Raw genomic sequence first — 15,457 nt, 5'->3', positions numbered from 1 at the left:
TCTTAGGGTATTCAACTTGTCCCAGTTTGCCTAAGACTGTTCCAGTTTTAGCATTTAAAGTCTCACATCTTCGGAAACCCCTCAGTCCCAGGCAAACCAGGATGGTTGGTCACCCTAGGCCCTCTGGAACTGGGATGTCCCAGTTGAGATATCCTGAATTATAACCAGGTGGCTGGGCCTTTAAGCCCCTGAATCAACCATTCATTAGATAGGGGATGTCCTCCTAACCCCCAAGGAAGCATAACCGTGGACACGATGTACCTCTCTTTAGCCAAGGACAATGTCTGGAGAGGGATTCAGCGGTGAGCTGTCAGTTAACAACTCTTTCAGCAGCTGGAGCAATGAGCGCTTCCTTCCTGAAAGGGGCAGTATTGGGAGGTGCCAGATTTTGCAGTAAGTTACACTCTGGGCTCTCAGAAAGTCCATGAATATTGTATGCATCCAAAGGTGGATCCAGTTAGTCCCTTACAGAGCAATCATCTTAATCTGGAAAACCAAAGGTCCAAAACTAAGTGCCACCCCCAACAGATGCTGCTGCTGAATTCTTCGTACTTAGAGAAATTGTGGCCAGCCACCTATTTGAGGAGCTGTTCCAGCCCTTTGATATTGATACGTCATTGTTCAGGTGATATGAATTTTGGTGGCTCCAACCCATCTTCCTCTTTCATTTCAGGAGAGGGGCTCTGGCCAAGCCAAGAGTGCACAATGAGCTTCAGGAGGATAATGGCTGTCCTACCTGCTGAGGCCAATAGAATCCTATATATGTCAGAAGCATGTGCTGAGGAGTCAGCTAGCCTGCATTCCCTTCCATCCCTAACCTTGTGGCCGAGTTGCTAATGTCTCTAAACTTCAGTTGCCTTATCTACAGACGAGGCTAACAAGGCTTACTTTTTAGGCTTCTTGTTAAGATTAAATGAAATTTAGATAGACATACAGATATATGTTGAAAGGTACTATATCTTAATGGTTAAGAATGCACATTCTCTTGGTTTCATATTTTTGGCTCCACTATTCACTATGTCTCTGGGTAAGTTATTATTTTCTATATACCTCAATTTCCTCACCTGTAAAATGAGCTATAGTGAGGATCAAATGAAACAATCTATTTAAATGACTATAGCTAGAGCGTAACACCCAGATAAGTGCTCAGTATAAGTTAACTCATTATTATTCAGAGTCCTAGCACAGTGTTTGGCATATAGTAAGTGTTCATCAAATTGTTATTAAGACAGAGATACAATTCCTGCAATTAATAATGACACAATAATAGAACACCTCCTCCTTCTGATGATGCTTCTCTTTTCCTTTTTGAATGGGGCATTTTGGGTGGTGAAACATGGAGGTGCATGAGCCTTCTTAGGAAGTGCCTTTGGGACAGAAGAGCGGAGAGAGCTTGGAGTAGTGTTTGGGTAAGAATAATGGGGGTTCTGGCTGCTTGGGACTGGCTATTTCCTGGCCCAGTGGTTCTTAAAGTTTTGATTGATTTATTTATTTGACAGAAAGAGACACAGCAAGAGAGAGAACACAAGCAGGGGGAGTGGGAGAGGGAGAAGCAGGCTTCCTGCGGGGCAAGGAGCCGGATGCGGGGCTCGATCCCAGGACCCTGGGATCATGATCTGAGCTGAAGGCAGACGCTTAATGACTGAGCCACCCAGGCGCCCCACCAGTGGTTCTTAAATAATGGCTTGAGACCAACACTATCATCAACTGGGAACTTATTAGAAATGCAAATTTTTGGGTTTCACCCCAGACCTACTGAATCTGAAACTCTGTGGCTGAGGCACAGTGATCTGTTTCAATAAGTCCTTCAGATGATTCTGCTGCATGCTCAAGTTTGAGAACTGATATCCTAAGCTTTGGAAATGAGATGAAAGCAATCTTAAATTTTTCATGTTAGATGGGGAATAGTGCTTCTGGAGACAAGTGACTCCCAGCAAATTCCTTCAAGGATGTCCATAATTGGACATCAACCCTTGGAGCTGGCCTTCTTTGGAGCAAGCAGTGAGAGAGGACCAATGCCACCTCTCTGTTATGCCACATCATAATGTGTAGATGCAGCTCAGTTACTCTGTGCATGCTTGACCCATAGCAGGTGTTCAATAAATAGCTACTGAGCTAAGGAGACAGGAAGTCTATGCAGAGGACAAAAGTCCTCAATACATTTCATTGCTTATGTCACCACAGTCCCTTTTCATGCAAATCCTGGAACAAGGAACTACTCATGTGTGGGACTCCTTACTGTACACCTATGTGACTGACTTGGCATAGCTGTTCAGTTGCAAAGGCACATGGTTTCTTTCAGGCTAGGGATATAGCCATCCATCACCTAAACTACCCATGTGGCCAGCACCCCATTCCCACACTCAAATTTCTAAAATACTAGAGATTTATGGAATCAGGAGAAAACCCACTGAAAAATCTCCCCCCATCCAAAGGTTTTGATAGTCAGTATAGCTCATTGCTATCAATCACACATACCTTGGAATCATATAGATGTGATCATATACATGAAATAATCATACACATGAAAACTGAGATTACTAAGAAAAAGTTGAAATACTTGTTTCTGTATTTTTCTTTCAAGATATGAAAGCATATGGGAGTCCTGTTGGGTACAAATGGCTCTGTATTCTCTAAATCTCTAAAACAAAATGTGTAAGTTAGAATCTTCTGCTCTAGATTCCATATGGCTTTAATTAATTCACAAAGTGAGTAAATGTATTTTCCATTTAATGGAAAAGGCTTTTGGCAGTAGGACCACTTACTTTGCACTAGTTAATGGAGCATTAAGAAAAAGACAGAGAAATATTAATCATATTTGAAAACATGCCTAGTTTTGTTGTTAGGCTATTAACCACTTATAGCACTACTTATTAAAATGATATAAAATATTCAAAGAGAATTATCCTACAATTAGTACTATCATATAAGAGTTAATAAACCAAGACACAATATTCTCTAAAACTAAACAAATAGAAAACACCATATCTCCAGCTATGAAATAATGCCATTTTCCCACTTAAATTATCTTATCATTTCAAGCAGGAAACTTTATCAGTTGTCACACTTCCTCTGAGTAAAATGAACCAAAAAAGTAAAAATACTGGCCACAATATTTATTTAAAAATGTTGTTTGTTTTTTAAAAAGAGAGAGAAACTGTAAATTCCCCAACAACAAGGTATCATGGGCAGCTCAAAGACAGCTTCCTTAAAAAGTACTGCTTTTTGCTTTCAAAGAGACTTTGTCTTTGGTATTACTATTGATTTCTATCCATATAGTGAGGGTACTGCACATAACACCAAGGTCATTTCATCCCTCAATTTATAAAGATTGACTTTCAAGCTGAACACATGGGATAATGATGAATGCTGCCTCATTTAGAGCAGATGGGATCATCTTGGCAGAGTCAAAAACTGTATTTGGCATAGTGGTAAAGTATATGAGAACCGTTCTTGAGATGAGATGGTGTTGGATGAATTCCAGGACAGTATACACTAACCCATTGAGAAATCCAAGATGTAATAGTTTGCTAGGGCTGCCATAACAACTGGGTAGCTTAAACAACCTAAATGTATTCTCTCACAGTTCTGGAGGCTAGAAGTCCAAGATCAAGACGTCAGCAGGTTTTTTTTTTCTTCCTTAGGCCTCTCTCCTTGGCTTGCAGATGGCCACCTTCTCATTATGTCCTCACAAGGTTGTCCTTCTGTGTTGTATCATAATCTCCGCTTCTTATAAGGACACAGCCATATTGTACTGTGGCCACCCTAATGACCCAGTTTTAACTTAATGACCTCTGTAAAGGCCCTATTTCCAAATACAGTCACATTCTGAGTACTAGGGATGAGGACTTCAATACATGACTCTCAAGGGGGCAGAATTCAGCCCATAACAGGAAATAACAAAATTCTTCTAGCTTTGGGAATGTAACTTTTCTTCATTCACTCACTAAATTGCAATTATTCGTATAATGAACAAATAACTGTGCATTTCAACTATAATAACTGTAATTCAAGATAGGGTGATGGAAGGGTTTAGCCTGGCCCAAGAGGTGACTGAAAATGTTCCTAAGGAAATAACAATTCAACAAACATTTGAAAAATTAGTAAATATGAAACAAATGAAGGGGGGGGTGAAGGGGTTTTAGAGACAAAATAGTGTATATGAAGACTCCCATGTCGAGGATGTGTGAAGGAGCAATAGAAGGACACTATAGCCAGATCAGGAAGATGGAGAAGAAGCCGGGGACCAGAGAAGGATGGAGAAATAGGTAGAGGCCATACAGGTAGGGTCTTGTAGCATAGATTAAGGATTTTGTGTCTATTTAATGAGTAATGATTTTAAAGTGTTTAAAATTAAAGTGTTTATTTTTTTGTTTTTGAGAGAGAGAGAGAGCATGAGTGGTGGGGCTGGGGCAGAGAGAGAGAGAGAGAGAGAGAGAGAGAGAATCTTTTTTATTTTAAAGATTTGTTTATTTCTTTGAGAGAGAGAGAGAGAGAGAGAACGGGGGGAGGAGGAGCAGAGGGAGAGGGCGAAAGAGAATCCTCAAGCAGACTCCAGCTGAGCACGCAGCCCAACACGGGGCTTGATCCCAGAACCCTGAGATCATGACCGGAGCTAAAACCAAGTGTCCAATGCTTCACCGACTGAGCCACCCAGATGCCCCTAGAATTAAAGTGTTTTAAATCTGGGGAGGAGGGCATCTGGGTGGGTCAGTTTGTTGACCATCTGACTCTTAGTTTTGGCTCAGATCATGATCTCAGGATCAAGGGATCGAGCCCCCCGTCAGTCTCCACACTCAGGGCAGAGTCTGCTTGTCCCTCTCCCTTCCCCTCTGCCCCTCCCCCCCCACTCACTCTCTTGCTCATGCACTCTCTCTCTCAAATAAATAAATAAGTAAATAAATAAATAAATAAAATCTTAAAAAATAAATCTGGGGAGGGGGAGGAGGATGGAAGTAATCTTACTACTTTGACAACAGGTCATGGATAGTGGTAGAGAAGAAGTAGGCGAGCAGCGTAGGAGGTATTTGCAGAGCTTTAGGAGATGGTGGAGAGACAAAAGAGATTGACAGGCTCAAAAATATTTAAGAGGTAAAATAAAAAGAATTAGACTAATGATAGATTATACATGTGCGCTGGGGAATGGTGATGAAGAGAAATGAATCGAGAAATAACTACTAGATTTCGGCCTTTTAAAACTGGATGAATAGTGGTAACATTCCTCGAGATAGAGATCAATAGGACACTACAGGGTCATGTGTGGAAGAAATGCCATGTTTTCCTTTGGATCCTGTTGAGTTTGAGATGCCTTTATGATATCAAAGAGGTATACATTAGACAGACATGCCAGTCTGGAGTGCAGACTAAAGGTTTGGGCAAAAGACACAAATGTGATTTATTTCTTTATGAGTGGCAACTGAAGATGAAGAGGTGGATAAAATCAGCCAGAGAGTATAAAGTGAGAACAAGAGTAGGTGTAGAACCAAGCCTTGAGGAACTTTCACATTTCATGGTCAGCTAGAGACAGATGAACCTGCAAGGGGGACCAGGCAGAAACAAGCAGAGAAGTAAAAGGAGAACCAGTGGTAGATAGTATCAAGCTGTCAAGAGTGTTTCAAGAGGTGTATGCAGTCAATTTGTATAATGTCACTACGAGACTAAGAACTGAAAATGCCCTTTGTACGCATTGACACGAAGGTCTTCAGTGACATGATGGAGCAGAATGCACGGGGAATGGTTGGAGAGTGATGAGAGGTGGTGAAATAGAAATGGGTATGTCTTGGGTGTGGCTCCCCCAGAAGCGGATGCTGAGACAAGATTTAACTTCCCGTGGTTTATTTGGGAGACAATCCCAGGAAGCAACAGTAAGGGAGAAGGGAAGTGAGAAGGAAAGGGAAGGAAACATGTAAAAGGTGAGGTACTGAGCATATTATTGCTGCGGCAACTGTTACTCAGTCCTACTGGGTATCTCTGGGAGACACTGCAGACCATACATCAGAGCCATGCTCATCCCACCTAGGCACGAGCCAGTCTCATATTTATCGTCCAACTTCCATTCATCCTTTGCTGAGGGATGTTCCCATGGACACAAATTCCCCAAAACTTCTGATGTACCCTGCACTAGCACTAGAGAGAAGCCTCCGGGGTGGGGGTGGGGGTTGAGGGGCGTCCCAGGTGCTTAAATTAGGATGCCACTGACCTGTTCTGGAAGCTGAGTGCTGCAAGAAGTTAAGCGGGACACTGAGTGTGTCGGCCTTGCGAAGCAATCTGTACACATAGTACACACAACTCAAGGAATGTGGAGATGAGGGAAATGTGCAGTGGGTGTCAGTGAGATGAGAGGTTACCAGAGATTTTGGGGGGGCGGAGCAAAATGGCAGAGCAACAGGAGAGCTGGATTTCGTCTGGTCCCAGGAATTCAGCTGGATAGGGATCAAACCATCTGAACACCTACGAACTCAACAGGAGATCGAAGAAGAGAGTAGCAGCAACTCTCTGAACAGAAAAGCGACCACTTTCTGGAAGGTAGGACGTGCGGAGAAGTGAATCCGAGGCGATATTCGGGAGGCTAGACGGCGGGGGAGGGGCCTCCGTCGGCCGCTTCTGGCAAGTGCTAGAGCCGCGGAGCACAAAATCGGAACTTTTAGAAATTGACTCCGCAGAGGGATGTTGCTCCAGTGGTTAAGCGGGGGGTGGAACCCTCGCGGGACAGTGGGGTCTCAGGACCCTCGGGGTCACAGAAAGACCGGGGGTGCCTGACTGCGGCAGAGCTCCCAGGAATCGGAGCGGGGAAGCCGGCTGCAGAGACGGAGCCGAGGCGCGGGCTCTCAGCTCGGGGTTGCCGTTAACTGAACCGCGGCCCAGTCGGGCCACTGCTCCTCCAGCAGGGACCCAACAAGCGGCAGAGCCGGGGAGACTCCCCTTCCTCCCCCGGGAGGAGCGGCGCGGGAGCGCACCGCAGGGATCTGCTGGGTTTGGAGACTCTGCGCGGGGTCGGGTGCCAGACATAGAAACGCTCGGTCACAGGCCGGGTGAGCACGCAGTGCGGCCGGAGACCGGGGACACGGGAGTGATTGCTTTTCTCTGGGGGCGCACTGAGGGGTGGGGCCCCGAGTTCTCGGCTCCTCCAGGGCGGAGATTGGGAGGCCACCATTTCACTCTCGTCCTCCAAAGCCCTATGGAAAGCTTGCAGGGAACAAAAGCTCCCGAGAGCAAACCCGAGCAGATTGCTTAGCACAGACCGGCAAGGGCAGGGCAAAGACATTTGGGAACCACGGCAACAGGCCCCTCCCCAAGAAGATCAGCACGAACAGCCAGCAAGCCAAGACCAACTTTACCGATCAATGAGAACAGCAGAACTCCAGCGCTAGGGGAATACTGCACATAGAATTCATGGCTTTTTTACCATGATTCTTTAGTCTTTCAAAGTTAATTTTTTTTAACTTTCTTTTTCTTCCTATTTTTTGTTTGAATTTTTCTCTTTTCCTTTTTCAACCAACATCTTATCAATTCCTTTTTTAAAAAATCTTTTTTATTTTTCATTTTTAGAGTCATATTCTCTCCCTTCGTAGCAGTTACCTTTATTTTTGGCATATATATATATAAGTTGCTCTCTCTTTAAAATTTTGGGATACAGTTTCCTCTAACAGACCAAAATATACCCTAAATCTCTAGTGTATGGCTTTGTTCTACTCTCCTGCCTGATCACATTCTCTCCCCTTTTATTCTTTTAAATCCTCTTCTTTCTTTTTTACACCAACTTCTTATCTTATCAATTCCTTTTATAAAATCTTTTACACTTTCCATCGTTGCAGTCATATTCCATCCCTTCATCGTATTTACCCTTATTTTTTTACATATATAAGTTTTTCTTTCTTTAAAATTTTGGAAGGCACTTTTTTCTAACAGACCAAAATACACCCAAAATCTAGTGTGTGGCACTGATCTATGCACCAGCCTGATCATATTTGATCATATTCTGGGTTTTTGTTTCTTTCTTTTTATCTTTTTCTTTTTCTTTTCTTTTTCTTTCTTTCCCTTTCTTTTCCCCTGGTTTCAGTTCTCTACTGATTCGTTTAGTGTATATTTCTCTGGGGTTGTTGTTACCCTGTTACCATATTGTTCTCTTATTTATTTATTCTCCTCTGGACAAAATGATGAGACAGAAAAAAAATCACCTCAAAAAAAAAAAATAACAAGAGATAGTACCGACTGCCAGGGACCTAATCAATATGGACATTAGTAAGATATCACAACTAGAGTTCAGAATTATGATTTTAAAGATACTAGCTGGGCTTAAAAAAAAAGCATAGAAGATACTAGAGAATCCCTTTCTGGAGAAATAAAAAAACTAAAATGCAACCAAGTCGAAATCAAAAAGACTATTAATGAGGTGCAATCAAATATGGAAGCTCTAACTGCTAGGATAAATGAGGCAGAAGAGAGAATTAGTGACACAGAAGACCAAATGATGGAAAATAAAGAGGCTGAGAAAAAGACAGAGAAACAACTACAGGATCACGAGGGCAGAATTCGAGAGATAAGTTGTACCATAATATGAAACACTATTAGAATAAATGGGATCCCAGAAAAAGAAGAGAGAGAGAGGGGGGCAGAAGGTATATTGGAGCAAATTATAGCAGAGAATTTGCCTAATGTGGGGAAGGAAACAGGCATCAAAATCCAGGAGGCACAGAGAACCCCCCTCAAAATAAATAAAAAGAGATCAACAGCCTGACATCTAATAGTAAAACTTACGAGTCCCAGAGACAAAGAGAAAATCCTGAAAGCAGCTCGGGAGAAGAGATCTGTAACCTATAATGGTAGAAACATTAGATTGGACACAGACCTATGCACAGAGACCTGGCAGGCCAGAAAGGACTGGCATGATATCTTCAGAGCACTAAACGAGAAAAATATGCAGCCAAGAATACTATATCCAGCTAGGCTGTCATTGAAAATAGAAGGAGAGATAAAAAGCTTCCAGGACAAAGAAAAACTAAAGGAATTTGCAAACACGAAACCAGCCCTCCAAGAAATATTGAAAGGGGTCCTCTAAGCAAAGAGAGAGCCTAAAAGTAACATAGACCAGAAAGGAACACGGAAAATATACAGTAACAGTCACCTTACAGGCAATACGATGGCACTAAATTTGTGTCTTTCAATAGTTACCCTGAATGTAAATGGGCTAAATGCCCCAATCAAAAGACACAGGCTATCAGATTGGATAAAAAAAAAAAAAAGACCCATCGATATGCTGTCTACAAGAGACTCATTTTAGACCCAAAGATACCCCGGGATTGAAAGTGAGGGGGTGGAAAACCATTTACCATGCTAATGGACACCAAAAGAAAGCTGGGGTGGCAATCCTTATATCAGACAAGCTAGACTTTAAAACAAAGACTGTAATAAGAAATGAGGAAGGACACTATATCCTACTTAAAGTGTCTATCCAACAAGAAGATCTCACAATTGTAAATATCTATGCCCCGAACATGGGAGCAGCCAATTATATAAGGCAATTAATAACAAAAGCAAAGAAACACATTGACAACAATACAATAATAGGGGGGGATTTTAACACGCCCCTCACTGAAATGGACAGATAATCTAAGCAAAAGATCAACAAGGAAATAAAGACTTTAAATGACACACTGGACCAAATGGACTTCACAGACATATTCAGAACTTTCCATCCCAAAGCAACAGAATACACATTCTTCTCACGTGCCCATGGAACATTCTCCAGAATAGATCACATCCTAGGTCACAAATCAAGTCTCAACCGGTACCAAAAGATTGGGATTATCCCCTGCATATTTTCAGACCACAATGCTTTGAAACTAGAACTCAATCACAAGAGGAAAGTCGGAAAGAACTCAAATACATGGAGGTTAAAGAGCATCCTACTAAAGAATGAATGGGTCAACCAGGAAATAAAAGAAGAATTAAAAAGTTCATGGAAACCAATGAAAATGAAAACACAACTATTCAAAATCTTTGGGATGCAGCAAAGGCAGTCCTAAGAAGAAAGTATATAGCAATACAAGCCTTTCTCAAGAGACAAAAAGGTCTCAAATACACAACCTAACCCTACACCTGAAGGAGCTGGAAAAAGAACAGCAAATAAAGCCTAAACCCAGCAGGGGAAGAGAAATAATAAAGATCAGAACAGAAATCAATGAAATAGAAACCAAAAGAACAGTAGAACAGATCAACGAAACTAGGAGCTGGTTCTTTGAAAGAATTAACAAGATTGATAAACCCCTGGCCAGACTTAGCAAAAAGAAAAGAGAAATGACCCAAATCAACAAAATCATGAATGAAAGAGGAGAGATCACAACCAACACCAAAGAAATACAGTTATAAGAACATATTATGAGCAACTCTATGCCAGCAAATTAGATAACCTGGAAGAAATGGAGGCATTCCTAGAGATGTATCAACTACCAAAATTGAACCAGGAAGAAATAGAAAACCTGAACAGACCTAGAACCACTAAGGAAATTGAAGCAGTCATCAAAAATCTCCCAACAAACAAAAGCCCAGGGCCAGATGGCTTCCCAGGGGAATTCTGTCAGACATTTCAAGAAGAATTAATACCTGTTCTCCTGAAACTGTTCCAAAAAATAGAAATGGGAGGAAAACTTCCAAACTCATTTTATGAGGCCACCATTACCTTGATCCCAAAACCAGACAAAGACCCCATCCAAAAGGAGAATTACAGACCAATATCCTTGATGAACATGGATGCAAAAATTCTCACCAAAATACTAGCCAATAGGATCCAACAGTACATTAAAAGGATTATTCACCACGACCAAGTGGGATTTATCCCTGGGCTGCAAGGTTGGTTCAACATCTGCAAGACAATCAATGTGATACAATACATTAACAAAAGAAAGAACAAGAATCATATGATCCTCTCAATAGATGCAGAAAAAGCATTTGACAAACTACAGCATCCTTTCTTGATCAAAACTCTTCAGAGGATAGGGATAGAGGGTACATACCTCAATATCATAAAAGCCATCTATGAAAAACCCACAGCGAATATCATTCTCAATGGGGAAAAGCTGAGAGCTTTCCCCCTAAGGTCAGGAACGTGGCAGGGATGTCCACTCTCACCACTGCTATTCAACATAATACTAGAAGTCCTAGCCACAGCAATCAGACAACAAAAAGAAATCAAAGGCATCCAAATCGGCAAAGAGGAAGTCAAACTCTCACTCTTTGCAGATGATATGATACTTTATGTGGAAAACCCAAAAGACTCCACCCCAAAACTGCTAGAACTCATACAAGAATTCAGTAAAGTGGCAGGATATAAACTCAATACACAGAAATCAGTGGCATTCCTACACGCCAACAAGACATAAGAAAGAGAAATTAAGGAGTCGATCCCGTTTACAATGGCACCCAAAACCATAAGATACCTAGGAATAAATCTAACCAAAGAGGCAAAGATCTGTACTCAGAAAACTATAAAATACTAATGAAAGGAATTGAGGAAGACACAAAGAAATGGAAAAACGTTCCATGCACATGGATTGGAAGAACAAATGTTGTGAAGATGTCAATGCTACCTAGAGCAATCTACACATTCAATGCAATCCCCATCAAAATACCATCCACTTTTTTCAAAGAAATGGAACAAATAATCCTAAAATTTGTATGGAACCAGAAAAGACCCTGAATAGCCAGAAGAATGTTGAAAAAGAAAAGCAAAGCTGGCGGCATCACAATTCCGGACTTCCAGCTCTATTACAAAGCTGTCATCATCAAGACAGTATGGTACTGGCACAAAAACAGACACATAGATCAGTGGAACAGAATCGAGAGCCCAGAGATGGACCCTCAACTCTATGGTCAACTCATCTTTGACAAAGCAGGAAAGAATGTCCAGTGGAAAAAAGACAGTGTCTTCAACAAATGGTGTTGGGAAAATTGGACAGTCACAGGCAGAAGAATGAAACTGGACCATTTCCTTACACCACACACAAAGATAGAACTCCAAGTGGTTGAAAGACCTCAATGCGAGACAGGAGTCCATCAAAATCCTAAAGGAGAACACAGGCGGCAACCTCTTTGACCTCAGCCGTTGCAACTTCTTCCTAGAAACATCGCCAAAGGCAAGGGAAGCAAGGGCAAACATGAACTATTGGGATTTCATCAAGATAAAAAGCTTTTGCACAGCAAAAGAAACAGTCCACAAAACCAAAAGACAACCGACAGCATGGGAGAAGATATTTCCAAATGACATATCTGGTAAAGGGCTAGTATCCAAAATCTATAAAGAACTTATCAAACTCAACACCCAAAGAACAAATGATCCAGTCAGGAAATGGGCAGAAGACATGAACAGACATTTTTCCAAAGAAGACATCCAAATGGCCACAGACACATGAAAAAGTGCTCAACATTGCTCGGCATCAGGGAAATCCAAATCAAAACCTCAATGAGATACCACCTCACACCAGTCAGAGTGGCTAAAATTAACAAGCCAGGAAACGACAGATGTTGGCCGGGATGTGGAGAACAGGGAACCCTCCTACACTGTTGGTGGGAATGCAAGCTGGTGCAACCACTCTGGAAAACAGTATGGAGGTTCCTCAAAAAGTTGAAATTAGAGCTACCATTCAACCCGGCAATTGCACTACTGGGTATTTACCCCAAAGATACAAATGTAGGGATCTGAAGGGGTAAGTGCACCCCGATGTTTATAGCAGCAATGTCCACAAAAGCCAAACTCTGGAAAGAGCCAAGAGGTCCATCGACAGATGAATGGATAAAGAAGTGGTATATACATATACAATGCAATATTATGCAGCCATCAAAAGGAATGAGATCTTGCCATTTGCAATGACATGGATGGAACTGGAGGGTATTATGCTGAGTGAAATAAGTCAATCAGAGAAAGACATGTATGATATGACCTCACTGATATAAGGAATTCTTAATCACGAAACAAACTGAGGGTTGCTGGAGTGGTCGGGGGGTGGGAGGGATCAGGTGCCTGGGTGATAGACATTGGGGAGGGTATGTGCTATGATGAGCGCTGTGAATTGTGTAAGACTGTTGAATCACAGACCTGTACCTCTGAAACAAATAATACATTATATGTTTAAAAAAAAAAAAGAAGAAGATAGCAGGAAGGGAAAAATGAAGGGGGGGATTCGAAGGGGGAGACAAACCATGAGAGACGATGGACTCTGAGAAACAACCTGAGGGTTCTAGAGGGGAGGGTGGTGGGGGGATGGGTTAGCCTGGTGATGGGTATTAAAGAGGGCACGTTCTGCTTGGAGTACTGGGTGTTATACACAAACAATGAATCATGGAACACTACATCAAAAACTAATGATGTAATATATGGTGATTAACATAACAATAAAAATGGGGAAAAAAGAGATTATTTTGTTGTTTAAAAGGGAGAGATGTAAAAGTTCACAGGAAGGGTCTCATGGCTGTGTAATATTTGTGTGTCTGCATGTATATGTATGTGTGTGTGTGTGTGTGTGTGTACATACTACATCTTTATTCAGTTGTTTATCAGTGGACACTTGGGTGGCTTCCATATGGTGGCTATTGTAAAACACAGAGGTGCAAATACCTTTTTGAACTAGTGTTTTCATTTTCTTTGGGTAAATGCTCAATAGTGGAATTACTGGATCATATGGTATTTCTGTTTTTAATTTTTTGAGGAACCTCTACACTTTTTTCCACAGTGGCTACACCAATTTACCTACCTACCAACAGTATGCAAGCCTTCCTTGTCTCCACACTCTTACCAACACTTGTTTCTTGTGTTGTTGATTTTAGCCATTCTGACAGGTGTGAAGTAATATCTCATTGTGGTTTTGACTTGCATTTCCCTGAGAGTTAGTGATGTTGAACATCTTTTGGTATGTCTGTGGGTCATCTGTATATCTTCTTTGGAAAAGTGTCTATTCAGGTTCTCTGCTTGTTTTTTATTGGATTGTTTGTTTTTTTGGTGTTGAACTGTATAAATTCTTTATATATTTTGGATATTAACCCCTTATCAGATATATCATTGTGCCATTTGTGACCACATGGATAGACCCAGAGGGTATTATGCTAAGTGAAATAAGTCAAACTGAAAAAGACAAATACCACCTGATTTCATTCATATGTGGAATCTAAAACAAAAACAAATGAAGAAACAAACAAAAGGCAGCATCAGACCTATACGTACAGGGAACAAGTTGATGGTTGCCAGAGGGGAGGGGAGTGGGGGATTGGGCAAAATGGGTGAAGGGGAGAGGAAATTACAGGCTTCAAGTTATGGAATGAATAAGTCACAGGAATAAAAACACACAGCATAAAGAATATAGTCAATGATATCGTAATAGTGATATAACGGGACAGATGGTAGCTACGCTTGTGGTTTATATAGCATAATGTATAAACTTGTCAAATCACTTTGTTGTACACCTGAAACTAATGTAACACTGTGTCAACTGTACTAAAAAAAGTTCATGGGAAGGAAATGAATGAGAGAGAGATTAGCATATAAAAGAAAGGATAATCAGTTACACAAGCTGACTACTCATCTTTCAGAACATGGTTGATAATGCCAACTTCTGTACTCCATAGTGTCTTCATTTCCATACCATTTATAATCATGATTACTACCTATACATATTAGCAGGCAAAAATTTGTGTAAACAAGATAAAAATCATCACATGCATTAAATGACTTCCTGTATAGTTTTTAATATATGACAATCTGCTGAGAGGCTAACTGGGAAGGACTAAAGGATGAGGCACGCTGGGCTGCTTTAGGGGGTTTTAAGTGGCAGTGGTTGGGAGAGTTTCACTTTCAAATGGGAGTAATAAGTCAACAAATTCTTCATAATGCTACATATATTCTTCTGGGTGATTGATTTATATTAAAGGATGATGTAAGCTGAATTTTTAGACCAGTCTTTTCAATTTACACTGAATTCTTTATTTTAGTCCTACTATTGAGGTTTTTTCCCCTGCCAAAGTACCTCATGTCCGAGCCAGCAAAAGCTCTTAGTCTCTGCTTATTTGCATTCCATTTCTTTAAACTTAGCACATCTAACCAAATCAAATATGTGTTTGGCAATTTGCAACATCTCTGAATACTTGCTGATCTTAGACATTAAGATACAATGTTTTATAGAACAATCATCAAAGTTTATCCACTAAAATTTATCTTGATTTTGGTTTTTGTATTTTCATCCCTATCCATCATTTATTAGTCAATAATTTTATTAAGTATTTCTTGAGAGGTAGTCAATATGTGTATTTTAGATATAATAATGAATAATAAAAATACAATAAATGATCCAGACATGTTTGTATAAATATAGATCAGCATTCATTCATTCACTTCATTTGTTATAGCCTCTATATATTAGGGAATTCTCAGCAAATAACCCCCAGGAAAGGCCAAAAGGATCTGGCCTGGACA

The sequence above is a fragment of the Zalophus californianus genome, chromosome X (assembly GCF_009762305.2).
Source record: "Zalophus californianus isolate mZalCal1 chromosome X, mZalCal1.pri.v2, whole genome shotgun sequence".
NCBI lineage: Eukaryota > Metazoa > Chordata > Mammalia > Carnivora > Otariidae > Zalophus > Zalophus californianus.
Note: the sequence above shows the minus strand (reverse complement) of the source record.